Source organism: Prionailurus viverrinus, chromosome A2 (genome assembly GCF_022837055.1).
Source record: "Prionailurus viverrinus isolate Anna chromosome A2, UM_Priviv_1.0, whole genome shotgun sequence".
NCBI classification, from domain to species: Eukaryota; Metazoa; Chordata; class Mammalia; order Carnivora; family Felidae; genus Prionailurus; species Prionailurus viverrinus.
The window spans coordinates 60,705,418-60,719,996 of NC_062562.1; the positions used below are offsets into that span (position 1 = coordinate 60,705,418).

Consider the following 14,579-nt stretch of genomic DNA (forward strand, 5'->3'; position numbering starts at 1 on the left):
CTATTTGTTTTCTATATGCCCTATTGCTTTTTTGTCCCTCATTTCCCACAGCCGTCTTCTTTTGTATTTAGTTGATTTTTTGTAGCAAAATGTTTAAGCTCCTTCTTACTTTCCTTTTGTGTATATTCTTAGCTAGTTTCTTTGTGGTTGCCATGGGGACTCACACTTAATATCCTAAAGCTGTCAAACTCTAATTTGAATTTATAGCACCTTAACTTCAATAATACACCAAAAAAAGCTGCTCCTTCACACTGTCCCTAACCTTTTTGGTTGTTGATGTCACAAAACCACATCTTTATACATTGTATGCTCCAAAACATAAGTTAGTATATTAAATGCATTAGTCTCCTAAATTATGTACAAAATAAGATTTGGAGTTACAAACCAAAGTTACAGTAATAACTACATTAGCATTTTTTATTTAAACACATTAGTATCATAAATTCCATAAAAAAGAAAAAGCACAGTTACAAGCTATTACAATAATCCTAGCTTTTATAACTGTCCATGTGTTTATTTTTACCGAGATCTTTATTTCTCCTCACAGCTTCAGGCTAATGTACAGTCTCCTTTCATTTTGCAGGGTTCCCTTAAGCATTTCTTGCAGAGCAGGTCTAGTGGTCACAAACTCCCTCAGCTTTTATCAAGTAATGTCTTGATTTCTTCCCCACTTCTGAAGGGCAGTTTTGCTGGATATAGGGTTCTTGGTTGAGAGGTTCTTTTTCTTTGAGCACTTAGAATGCATCTGCCCACTGTCTTCTAGCTTCCGAAGTTTCTTATAAAAAAAAAAAAAAAAGATCTGCAAATCTCTGAGGATCACTTGTATGTGACAATTGTCTTCTCTCGCTGCTTTCAAGATTTGCCCTTTTTCTTTGGCTTTTGAAAGTTTGATTATAATGTGGGGTGTTTTTGCCATTTGGATTTTTTAGTTCTCTTTTCAAATACCATACAGAAGGCAAAAAATAAGTATGCCTTCTCATCCACCAGACAAGGTTAGTCCCCCCCTCCCCTAGGGGACTTTATCACTCCCCCTTCATACACACACACCCTGGTTCTACTCCAAAACCTTCCCCATGCCTCCCATCCATTTATACCCTTACTGTCCCTGTCTTCCACAGTGATGAGGCCCCAGAAATAGGGTACAGGATGGGAGGAGATATAGCAGGGGAGCCCCCTGAACTGTTGAATTTGGGTGAGTCAAGGAGCACCCTGCACCACCAGGTGGAGAATGGGGGTGTTCAGAGAGGTCGGGGCATTGGAGGATAAAGGCACATCCAGTCTGATGGGGAAGGAGAGAGGCTTCCTCTCATCCTGGGAATAGGGTGGACAAGAGGGGGAGGTTACACATCCCTCCACGAGCTCCTGGAGGTTGAGGGAGGACCCAAGGAGTGGGTCTTTTTGAGCTCATCTTACTTGAAGTTTGTTGAGCTTCTTGGATGTTTCTATTCATGTCCTTTTTCAAATTTGGGAAATTCTCAGTCATCATTTCATCAAATATTCTCTCCGCCCCTTTCTCACTCTTCTTCTTTGAGACTCCCACAATGCCTATGTTGGTGCTTTTGATGGTTTCCCATAGACATCCAGGCTGTGTTTGCTATTTTTCATCTTTTTCTGTTCCTGAGCCTCAATAACTTCCATTGTCCTACCTTAAAGTACTGATTTATGTTCTGCCAGCTCAAATCTGCCTTTGACTCCTTGTGATTTACTTTAGTTATTGTACTGTTCAGCTAAAGAATTTCATTTTAGTTTCTTTCTGGATTTTCCATCTCTTAATGAATACTTGCATTTTGTTCTCACATTGTTTTCTTGACTTTTAGTGTTTTTTAAATTTTTTTAAATATTTATTTTTGAAAGAGACAGTGTATGAGTGGGGAAGGGGCAGAGAGAGATGGAAACACAGAATCTGAAGCAGGCTCCAGGCTCTGAGCTGTCAGCACAGAGCCCAACATGAGGCTCGAACTCATGGAGTGCGAGATCATGACCTGAGCTGAAGTCAGACACTTAACCAACTGAACCACCCAGGCGTCCCATTGACTTTTAGTATCTTTACCACCAAGTCTTTGCCTAATATATCTCCCAATGTATTTTTCAGGGACAGATTCTGTTGTATTTTTTTCCTTTGAATGAGACATATTTTCCTGTCTCTTTGACTTGTGATATTTTGTTGAACACTAGACATTTGAATCTAATAATGTGATAACTCTGAAAATTAGATTCTTCCCCTTCCCTCAGGGTTTGCTGTTGTTACTTGTCTTTTTGATTGTTATACCATTTCTGTGCTGAGAATCAGCCTGAGATGTAGATTTAACTCTTCTCATCTCTTTTCCTTGGACATGCATAATTACTTTCTAATTTTTCCTGTATATGCAGGAGTGTTTGAATACCTTAGCCTTTAACATCTGGTTCTGACTCCCCATCTCCCCCCGACACACAAAACAAAAAATTAAGGGACAAAAGGGGGGAAAGGGCACTGGCCCTTTAAATATATTGTAACACACTTGAGCCAGATGGGGGAGGTGCAATAGCAATGGCTCCCTGCCTCTTTGAACCTCTATGATCAGAAGCGGCAGTGATCAGAGGAAAGATCCCTGATATTCAGAGGACAGAGTCCTTCTTGCCTGCTTGGCTCCCACAAGCTGTGTGCAAGCTGATCCAGCAACACGGCTGTCTGTCAAGTGGCTGGGGGTTGGGATGTGTAGTTACTATCATGCTAAGAACAGAAATAAAGTAAAATTTACCATCCAAGCCTTTCCCTAAAAGTTGCAAGCCTTCAACAGACTCGAGTTCCAAAATAGTTATATCAGATGATTCTGCAAGTACAATTGTTGTCTGAGGAGGGAAACAGATTCCTGAGGCTTCTGACCCCATCTTCCTAGAATCCTTATTTGTTTTTTTCTATTCCATGTGTTGTTCATCTCTGATCTCCATTACTTTCTTTCTGCTAGCTTTGGGTTTAATTTCTTCACCGCTTCTGAAGGACAGTTTGGCAGATACAGTATTCTTGGCTGACATCTTTTTTTCCCTTTCACTACTTTGAATATGCTAGCCCACTGACCTCTGGCCTACAAAGTTTCAAATGAGGAATCTGGTGATAGTCTTATTGAAGATCCTTGTTATGTGATGATTTGCTTCTCTTGCTGATTTCAAGATTCTGTTTTAGTTGCCAACAATTTATGTGTCTCTGTGTGGGTCTCCTTGAATTCATCTTATTTGAAGTTTAAGTTCTTGGATGTTTATATTCTTTCTTGGATGTTTATATGTCTTTCTTCAAGTTTGGTAAGTTTTCAGGCATTATTTCTCCAAATAATCTCTCTGACCCTCTCTCTCTTCTGGGACTTCTACAATGCATGGTAAACCTCTAGGTGTCCCACAGGTCCCTTTGGCTTTGTTCATTTTTCTTCAATCTTTATTCTTTCCTTTCCTCAGACTTGATCATTTCAATTATCTTACCTTCTGGTTCACTGATTCTTCTGCCTGCTCAAATCTGCAGTTCTTCTCCTTAGCGCCAGAATTTCTTTGTGGTTTTGCTAATATTTCCATTTTGCTCATACATCATTTTCTCGATTCTCTCCATTGTCCTCCTTTAGTTTTTCGAGCATCTTTAACACAGTTGTTTCAAAGTCTTTCTCTAGATTTGCCAGCTGGCCTTTCTCACTGGACATTTTCTACTGTAATTGTTTTTTTCTTTGAATGGGCCATACTTTCCTCTTTCCTTGTGTGTCTTGTGACTGTTTTTTCCCTGAAAACTTCATGCTTGAATCTAATAATGTATGAAGCCTGGAAATCAGATTCTTCCTTTTCTATCTCCCCAGGATTTTCTTTGGGGTTTGGGGGGGTTGTTTTTTGCTTTAGTCTTATTGTTGTAGGCTCTGTGTGCCTGAGATCAGCCTGAGGTGTAAACTTAAGGTCTTCTCAGGTCTTTCTGAGCCTGAACTTTTCCCTAGGCATGCACAAAGACTTTCTAAATTCCCCTGTATGTGTGGTCACTTTTGCCATTTAAGGACCTCGTCCTTAAATGTCTGGCTCCCAAAATGAGGAAAAGAGATAAAGGTGGGGGGAAAGGTGCCACCTCTTTAAATCTCCTGGAAGTCACTTCCGCTGTAGGGCAAGGGGCTTGAAACAATGGGAGGGAACATGCAGCAATGGCTGCCCACTCCTGTGTCTGTACTTCCATGATAAGAAGCAGCAAGCACAAAACAGATCCTGATAATTTGAAGGACAGGGCCCATATTGCCCACCCTGGCTCACCTAGATGTAAGCTGCTCCTGGAACAAATGCATGACTGTCACTGAGTGGAAGATGGGTGGTGGGTATCCATTGGTGAAACTGACCAAAATTAACTGCACTCTCCCATTCAAGCCTTCTGCAGGAAGTTACAAGTCTTTGAATAAACTACAGAGTTCCAACATAATTAAGTCAAGCACATTCTGCCAGGACAATTGTCTAAGTAGGAAGACAGATTTCTGGTGCTTTCTACTCTGTCATCCTTTCCAAATCCCATAACTCTTTTTATACATTGAATTCCACTTATTAATGTTTCACTGAGGATTTCTGCATCTGTATTCCTGAAATATATTAACTTGTAGTTTTCCTTTTTTGGATGGTCTTTGTATGGTTTGGGCATAATACTGGCCTCATAAAATAAGTTAGAAAATCTCTCCTTTATTGTTTTCTGGAAGATAATGTGTAGAATTTGTTCTGTAGATGTTTGGTGGAATTCTCTACTGAAAATCTCTGATTCTTTTGTTGGATGTTTTTAAATTAAAAATTCAATTTCTTTAAGATTTACAGACCTATACAAATTATCTTTTATATTAGATGACTTTTGAGAAATTAGTCCATTTAAGTTGTCAAATCTATATATGTATAGTTCTATACCCTTATTATACTTTTGATGTCTGTAGGGCCTATAGTGCTAGCCCATTTCATTCCTGATATTGGTAATTCGTGTCATCCTTTTTTGTCTTATCAAAGGTTTGTCAATTTTTTCTAAGAACCATCTTTTATTTTCTCCACTGTTTTTCTCTTTTCAATTTGGTTTCTCCTCTTATTGTTTCCTTCCTTCTGCACCTCTACGTTTATCTTGCTCTTCTTTTTATAGGATAAATTGAAAGGTTAAATTATTTTCTTGAGACTTTCCCTCTTTTCTAATGTTAAGAATTTGGTGCTATAAAATTTCCTGTTAGCACTACGTTAGCTACATCCCACATATTTTGGTATGTTTTACTTTCATTTTCATTTAGTTCAATATGTTGTTTTTATTATCCTTTGAGACTTCTCCTTTAACCCATAGATTTAGCAAAATTGTTTAGTTTCCAACTGTTCCAAGATTTTCCTGTTACCTTTGTTACTGATTTCTAGTTTGATTCCATTGTGGCGAGAACACACACAGTAGGATTTCAATTGTTTTTAATATGGTGAAGCTTGTTTTATGACCCTATTGTGGTAAATGGCTTATCTTGGTAAACTGTCCATGAGAACTTGAAAAGAACGCCTATTCTGTTGCTGTTGCTGTGGTGGGGGGGGGGGGGGGAGTAACCCTGTTGATTGAGTTATTACATATCCTGGCTGATTTTCTGGGTATTTTAATCAATTGTTGGAAGAGGGGTGTTGAGGTCTCCAATATAATCATGATTCGTCTATTTCTCCTCTCAGGTCTATTTTTGCTTTACATATTTTGTAGCTCTGTTGTTTAATGCATACAAATTTAGGATTGCCATGTCTTGATAGCCTGACCCTTTTCATCATATGAAAAACTCCTCTCTGTCCCTGTAATTTTCTTAGCTCTAGAGTCTACCTGATGTTAATACTACTGCCTTCTTTTGATTACAGTCTGTATTGCATACCTTCTTCCATCTTTTTACTTTCAACCTACCTATATCATTACTTTTGAACTGAGTTTTCTTATGGGGAGTATATATTTTTAACCACTCTGCCCCTTTCTTTTAATTGGTGTATTCTGACATTTACATTTAAGGCAATTATTGATATGCTAGGACTTCAGCGGGTTTTTTTTTTCATTTTGTTTCATTTCTTTCCTGTTCATTTGTCTGTTTTCTTTTTCCGGCTTACTTGTGCCTTTTGTTAGAATTCCATTTCATCAAAACTGCTTTTGAACTTACCTCTTTGAACAGACCCTTAGCAGTTGCTCTAGGTTTTATGTTACACATACATAACTTTTCACAGCACTCTGGTGTCAACATTTTACCAGTTCAAGTGAAATGTAAAAGCATTATAATCCTTTAAGTTCCTTTACCCTCTGTCATTTATAAAACAGTTGTCCTAAAGATTCCCCCTGCAGGCTTTGAGATCCATATCAGACATTACCATTTTTGCTTCAACTATCAAATATATTTTATAAAACTCAACAAAAGAAAAATTCCATTGTATTAACTTACATATTTACTCATTCTATTGTTCTATATCCCTTCTTGATGTTTCAAGATTCCTTCATTTATCATTTCCTTTCCAACTCAAGAAACTCCTTTAGCTTTTTTTTTTTTTTAATAGATAGATCCCCTGGTGACAAATCCTTACTTTTCTCTCATCAGAGAATGTCTTGATTTCCACTTTATTCCACAAGGATATTTTCACTAGGGAGACAATTCTGAGTTACAGTTCTTTGTTTTTAGCACTTGCCAATGCCATGCCATTTCCTTCTGGCCTCTGGTTTGTGGTAAGAATTCTGCTGTAATTTGGATTGGTTTTCACATACTATTTCTTTTTTTCAAGATACTTTGTCTTTAATTTTCAGAATTTTGACTGGACATATTTTGGCATGGTCTTTCTTGGGGTGTATCCCATTGGGCTTAACTCAGTTTCTTGAATCTGTAAGTTTACGTCTTTTGCAAACTTTGGGAGTTTTTTCAGCCATTATTTATCCAAATACTTTTTCAGCTCCAAATTCTTTCTCATCTTCCTTGGGGACTCAGATGCAATGAAATGTTAGATCATTTGTTATACTACCACAGGTCCTTGAGGCTCTATTTACCTTTTTTCCCAATCTTTTTTTTCACTGTTGCTCCCTGTTGGATTAATTTCTATTGTTTTATCTTTAATTTCACTGATCCTTTCCTCTATCATCTCCACTCTGCTGTTGAGTTCATCTAGTGAGTTTATTTCCTTTATTGTATTTTTCAGTTCTAAAATTTCCATTTGTTTCCTCTTTATATTTTCTATTTCTTTGCTAAGACTTTCTGGTTTTTTGCTTCAAGCATTTTCCTAGTTGTTAATCAAAGCATTTTTATTATGCCTTCTTTAAAATCTGAGGTGCACCTGGGTGGCTCAGTTGGTTAAGCGTCCGACTTCAGCTCAGGTCATGATCTCATGGTTTGTGAGCTTGAGCCCTGTCTCAGGCTCTGTGTTTACAGCTCAGAGCCTGGAGTCTGCTTTGGGTTCTGTGGATTCTGTGTCTCCCCCTCTCTGTGGCTCTCCCATGCTCATGCTCTGTCTCTCTCAATAATAAACATTAAAAAAATTTTTTTTAATCTGTCAGATAATTCTCATCTCTGTGTCATTTCTGGTTTGGAATCTGATAACTGTCTTACCTTACTCATTGAGACAGTCTTGGTCTGATGAATGATTCTCAAATGTACCCTGGACATTTTGAGTATCGTGTTATGAGACTCTGGATCTTATTTAAATCTTTTTTTTTTTCAGGCCTCCTGTGACATCACACAAACACAAGAATGAAGACCCCACCTTATTACAGCCACGTGAAGATAAAAGTCCACCACCCTGGCTGCAAAGGTGGTTAATTTTATGTGTCAACTTGACTAGGCTACAAAATGCCCAGGTAGCTGGTTAAAAATTATTTCTGAATTCGTCTGTCAGGGTGTTTCCAGAAGAGATTAGTCTTTGAATTGGTGGACTGAATAAAGCAGATGGTCCTCTCCAATGTGGATGGTTATATCCAATCTGTTGAGGGCCTGAACAGAACAAAAAAGTGGAGGAAAGTTAAATTGGCTCTCTGCCTAAATGTTTGTACTAAGAAATCAATCTTCTGTACTTAGCGCTCCTGGTTCTCAGGCCTTCGGACACAGATGGAATCCGTGACCATCTGTGGACCAACCGAGTCCGAGACCAGTTCTCCAGGTCTCAGACCTTCAAACTGCACCAACAGCTTCCCTGAGTGTCCGGTTTGTACAGAGCCAATCATGGGATTTCCATAATACCATGAGCTAATATCTTATAATAAATCTATCTCCCTTTCCTCACCACCCCGCCCCCATTTCTCTAGAGAACACTAATACAGAGGGTGAGGAATGCCTTGTAACTGTTCTCCATGTTGCCTTCACAGACACTGTGAGAGAGAAAAGGTCTCATCATTGGGTGGGCATGATAATCCCAGTTCCTCTGGGCCTTCTCTGACATCACCCCAGCAAGGGAGGAGGACTGCCCCTTTACAACATGGCTATCATCAAACTCTAGGCTGATAGGGATGGGGCGCCATTTTGTTCCATGGTGTTTGACTTTAGTAAAGGAGTTATTGCCTATAGGTTTTCTGTCTTGCTAAGTTGCCCCTTTCCTGGTCCTTTGGTGAAAGAGAGGAGGCTACTTTTGGGGATTCCCCCCCTCACCACTCCCATTGGTATTCCCTGGTTGCTGGCTTCTCCAGCACCCAATCCAGGATATATTAAGCAAAAAGAGAACTCACTGTCATGTCATTTTCAGATCTCAAGATCCCTTCCCAAGTCTGCCATCTTCTCTCCACATTTCAGAGTTTGCTTATGTTTTGATAAAGCCCATTTATTGATTTTTTTTCTTTTATAACTCATGCTTATGTTATAGTTAAAATATCTTTGTTGAACCCCAGGTCACAAAGATTTTTTCATGTTTTTTTCTACAAGTTTTATAGTTCTAACTTAATTTAACAATTAGGTCTATGACTCATTTTCATTTACTTGTAGCATATAACATGAGGTAAAGTTGCGGTTATTTTTTTATATGGCTGTGTAATTGTTCCAAAGCCATTCTCCACTGAATTGCTTTGGCACCTGTCTTAGTCCATTGGGGTCACTGTAACAGAAAAACATAGACTGGGGGGCCTTTTATAAACAACAGAAATACATTTCTCACAGTTCTAGAAGCTGAGAATTCCAAAATCAAGGCATGAGCAGATTCAGTATCTGATAGGGTCCTCTCTCTAGTTTATAGATGGCTGTCTGCTGTGTCCTCACATGACAGAAGGGACTAAGGAACTCTCTAGGGTCTCCTTTTTACAAGGGTATTAATGCCATTCATGAGGGCTCTGCTCTCATGAGCTAATCATTTGGAAAGTGCCCCACCTTCTAATACAAGGTTAGGATTTAACATATGACATTTAGGGGGACACATTCAGTCTATAGCTGCACCTTTTTGAAAATCAATATGTGGGTTTATTTATGTACTCTCTTTCATTTTCATATTTCATTTTCCATTCTTTGTTTCAAGACAACTTAGCTATCTTTATGCCAACACACCTTTTCATTACATAGCTTTATATCTTGTAATCATATAGCCTGAGTACTGCCCATTCTGAATCCTCAGCATATCCACATAAATGTCAGAATCCGTTTGTAAATTTCTACCAAAACAAAAAAGCCTGCTGGGATTTTGATTTGGATTGCACTGAATATATGAATTCAGGAAGAACTGATATCTTAACAACATTGACTCTTCCAACCCATGAACACTATATCTTGCCATTACTTTGATCTTTAATTGCTCTGAGCAACGTTTGGTAGTTTTCAGTGTAAAGGTCTTCCAAATATTTTCTCAAGTTTATTCAGAAGCATTCCATATTTTTCATAGTACTGTATGTGGCATTAAAATGTTTTCTCAATTTCTGATTGTTAGCACATAGAAATACAATTGATGATCTTGCATCTATAACAGCTAAAATATTAATAGTTCCAGAAGCTTTCTGTCATCTCCCTCAGATTTTCTGTGTACACAAGCATGTCATCTGTGAATAAAAACATTTTTACTTCTTCCCTTGTCATTATTTCTTTTCCTTGCCTTATAATAACAGCTAGAACATCCGGTACGCTAGATAGTAGTAAGGTTATGGGGTGATCTGGTGGGGTACTGGCCTGAGGGCCTTAGTATTTCACTAGGTGTGGCTGGAAGGCCTCCCTTAGTTCCTCAGCACAGGGGCCTGTCCATAGAGCGGCTCACAATATGGCAGCTGACCTCCATCAGAGCAAGGGAGTGACAGAGTAAGGAAGCAAGAGAGGTTGCCCAAGATGGAAGCCAGTCTTTTTCTTACCTTAATCTCAGAAATGACATCCTATCACCTTTTTATTAATTAGAAACATCACTAAATATAGGAGAGGAGATTATGTAAGGGCCTGAATACCAGGAAGTGGGACTTGCTGGAGAACATCTTAGAGGCTCCCTACAACAAGCTCTCAATGGCCAAATCGAGGACAATCTTAGCAACATAATAGATAATGAAACTAATCAATTAAAAACTATACAATAAATAGCCATGAGTCCGTGCATATCAACAAAGTAACTGAATAAATAAATAAAAATTGGGGAGAAAAGGGATACCTGGCTGTCTCAGTCAGTGGAACACATGACTCTAGATCTCAGGGTCGTGAGTTCAAGCCCCACATTGGACGTAGAAATTACTTTAAAAAAAAAGTGTTAAATAAATAATAAAAATGGAGGAGAAAAGACAGCTCCTCCTTACAGCAGAATTCTAATTAATAAATGTAGGAAGAGAACTAGAAATAGGTAAACACCACAGTAATAATTGCTGTAGACAATAACGTAACCTAAAGATAGTGAATGAAAGTGTGCTACATAAACTTTTACGTATCTCAACAAGCTACTTGTTAATTTAAAAAGAAATTTAACTTTACAGTTAAAAGAGAAATCTGACAAATATGTACATAACAAAGTGATCAGACTTAATTAGTAATAAAACGTATCAATGTCATGTACCCTCTGATATGATGCATTGAGAAGAACACATCACTTCCGTAATAGTTTCGCCAAAAATGCAAAGTCTTAATCTCATCAATCAGAAAATCCAAACTGAAGGACACTCTACAAAATAACTTTCCCATACTCTTCAAAAATGACAAGGTCATCAAAGACAAAAAAAAAAAAAAAAAAAAAAAAGACTAGATTTTCTGCAGGAGGCTAAGAGCTAGGATAAACAAATACAACATGGCATCCTAAACCATGTCCTGGACCAGAAAACAGACAGTAATTGGACAGGTAATGAAATCTGAATGAAGTCTGTAAATTAGCCAATAGTATTGTATAGACGTTAATCTTCTGGACTAGCCAACTTTATTAGTTATATAATATGCTATTATTTTACTTACCCAGAGGAAGCTGGATGAACATACAAGAACTGTGTATTGTGGTTCTTATTATACTTTCAACAGCTTCACAGACATATAATTTACACACATTCCCCTGTCCCTCAACCCTAGGCAATCACTAACCTACTTTCTGTCTCTAGAGAGCTGCCTATTCTGGACAGTTGACATAAGTGGCATCACACAGTATGTAGCCTCTTGCGAATGGCCTCTTTCATTTACCATGTTTCCAAGGTTCATCCATTGTCATGTCTTGAATTGTGACCCCTCCAAAAGATGCTGAAGTCCTAACCCCCAGTCCCTGTGAATGTGATTTATTTGAAAACTGGGTCTCTGCAGTTGTCAAGGTATAATAAGGTCATTAGGCTGGGCCCTAAACGAATGGACCCACATAAAAAGGAGAAATTTGGACACAGACGGAAATCCACACAGAAGGAAGACAATGTGAAGACACAGGGAGAACACCATCTACAGGCTAAGAATGCCTGAGGCTACCAGAAGCTAGATGAGAGGCAGGGAGGAGGTTCTCCCTCGCAGCCCTAAGAAGGAAACAACCCTGCCAATACCTTGATTTTAAACTTGTAGCCTCCAGGGGTGCCTGGGTGGCTCAGTCGGTTGAGTATCTGACTTTGACACAGGTCATGATTTCATGGCTCGTGGGTTTAAGCCCTGTGTTGGGTTCTGTGCTGACAGCTCAGAGCCTGGAGAGGCTTCGGATTCTGTGTCTCCCTCTCTCTCTCTGTATGCCCCTTCCCAACTCCCACTCCATCTCAAAAATAAATAAACATTAAACTTCTAGCCTCCAAAACCATGAGACAATAAATTTCTGTTCAGCCACCCAGTGTGGAGTACTTTGTTACCGCAATCTAATATATCCACACTGTAGCATATATCAGTACTTCATGCCTTTCTATTGCCAAACATATTCCACTGAGTGGATATATCATATTTGGTTTATTCCTTCAACATTTGGGCTGTTTTGGCCTTTTGGCTAGTGTGAATAGTGCTACTATAAACACTGACACACAAATTTCTATGTGGACACGCTTTAATTCCTCTTGGGTATATACCTAAGAATGGAAATGCTAGGTCATATAATTCTATGTTTAACTCCTTAAGGAACTGCCAAACTGTTTCCAAAGCAGCAGCACCAGCTTATGTTCCTGCCATGGTATGAGGGTTCCAACTTCTCCACACGCTCCCCAACATGTGTTATTACCTATCCTTTCGATTACAGCCCTCCCAGAGGCTGTGAAGTGCTACCTCCTTGTGCCGTTGATCTGCATTTCTCTAATGACTCAGGATACTGAGTTTGTCTGCTCTACGTGCTTATTGGCCATTCCTTCATCTTCTTTGAGGAAATACGTATTCAAATCCTTTACCCAGTTTTTAATTAGTTTGCCTTTTTTTTAAGTTTATTTATTTAGTTTGAGAGAGAGAGCGTGCGCAAGGGAGGGACAGAGAGAGGGAGAAAGAGGATCCCAAGCAGGCTCCACGCTGACAGTGCAGAGCACAACGTGGGGCTCGAACTCAAACGCAACCATGATATCATAACCTGAGCCCAAATCAAGAGTCAGCCTGTTAACGAATGAGCACCCAGGTGCCCCTGGTTTGTCTTTTTTATTGAGTTGTGAGAGTTCTTATATATTCTGAATACCAGGCCCTTATCAAATATATGATCTGCAAGTATTTTCTCCCATTCTGTGGGTTGTCTTTTTGCTTCCTGATGGTGCTATTCACAACACAAAAGTTTTAAGTTTTTATAAAGTCCAATTTACCAATTTTATATCTTTTACTACATTCACAACACTTCTGTACATATAAAATTATATGGAAGATGGTGTACAAAATATACAATGATCAAAATAAAAAACTACATAGGGGCACATGGGTGGCTCAGTCGGTTAAGCAACAAACCTCGGCTCAGGTTATGATCTCACAGCTCATGAGTTCGATCCCTGAGTGGGGGTCTGTGCTGACAGCTCAGAGCCTGGTGCCTGCTTCAGATTCTGTGCCTCCCTCTCTCTCTCTGCCCCTCTGCTCATGCTTCGTCTCTCTCAAAAATAAATAATCATTTTTTAAAAAACAATAAAAAAATAAAAAATAAACTACATATAAAAATTTATGTAAAACGTTTAAAATACTCTGCACTAAATTCCCAACAGGAGCTACAAAAGAATTTTTTTTTATTTGCTATTCAACACAATTCTGTTTCTTTTCTTCTTTCCTGTTATACAACTGACGCAAATCCTCTATGGAAATTTCAGAATTAACATTAGCAAACGCACCATCCAGAAATAACCATCATTGTCACTGAGGTTTCTATTCGTACACAAATACATAAGTATAATGAAAACCTAGGGTCTGGACTTGAAGCGTGTGATGGAAGAGAGGGCTGCGTGCATCTCCGTGGCAGGTGCCTCCCACAGGGCGCCCGCGGGCGTCGGTACTTACAGGCCGCAGTCCAGAGCACTGCTGAGAACCACGGCCCGGGGGCGAGCCCAGCAGGTGAACAGAGAGCACGGCCACCCCGGCGAACGCCCCTCTCGCCGCCGGCCGTCCCGGGTGTCAGGGCCCCGGCGGACGGGTGGCCACAGGGCTCACAGCCTCTCCCCACCTCGCCAGGCGGCGAGGAGCGTCCCGCTCGGCAGCGCCGGCCCCACAGTGCACCGCGGCGCGCACGCGCAGGCCGTCGAAAACAAAGACACTAGCGCCCGCCAGGCAGTCAGGCGGGATCGCGCCGCGCGGCCTTAAAAGGGCACCGAGCGGCGCCGGCACCATGTGGAGCTTGCGTCGCGTAGGGCGGTGCCTGAGGGGCGGGGCGGGGCGGGGCGGGGCGGGGCAGGGTAGGGTGGCAGGGCGGGGCCAGAGGAAGGGCCTCTCGCCCGCGGCCCTTGCTGCGACCTTGCGGAACCTGCATCGCTGTCCTCAGGTCGCCTGGTGGCGAGTCCCCTGAGCAAGGAGGGCTTGCCCTTGTAGGGGTGTCTGGGGGGCTGGCCGGGGAGTCGAGATTGGAGCCGGATCCGTAGGATAAGCAGGGATTCTGCAGGTGGAGAAAAGGGACACAGACGCCCTCGGCCACCGGGAGCCCGCGCGGCGTGGCTTGAAGCGGGAAGGGAGTGGCTTGGCGGGACTGGCCTTAGAGGCAGTGCTGGGATAACTTTTTTCTCCTGCAGGTAACTGGGAGTCCCTGTAGGCATTCAGTAGATTAGAATCTGGAACGTGTACAACAATAGAAAGAAAAAGTATTTCCGATTTCGC

At 40.5% G+C, this 14,579-nt stretch overlaps 1 long non-coding RNA gene across 1 annotated transcript; it reads right to left on the reverse strand.

Annotated features, from left to right (window-relative positions):
• Positions 1 to 390: 390 nt before the first annotated feature.
• Positions 391 to 13,971, reverse strand: LOC125158397 (uncharacterized). The gene is made up of 2 exons (XR_007149390.1): positions 13,773 to 13,971; positions 391 to 7,928 (listed from the first exon to the last, which is right to left on the reverse strand). It is a non-coding gene; the product is annotated as an uncharacterized LOC125158397 (long non-coding RNA).
• Between the last annotated feature and the right edge of the window lie 608 nt (positions 13,972 to 14,579).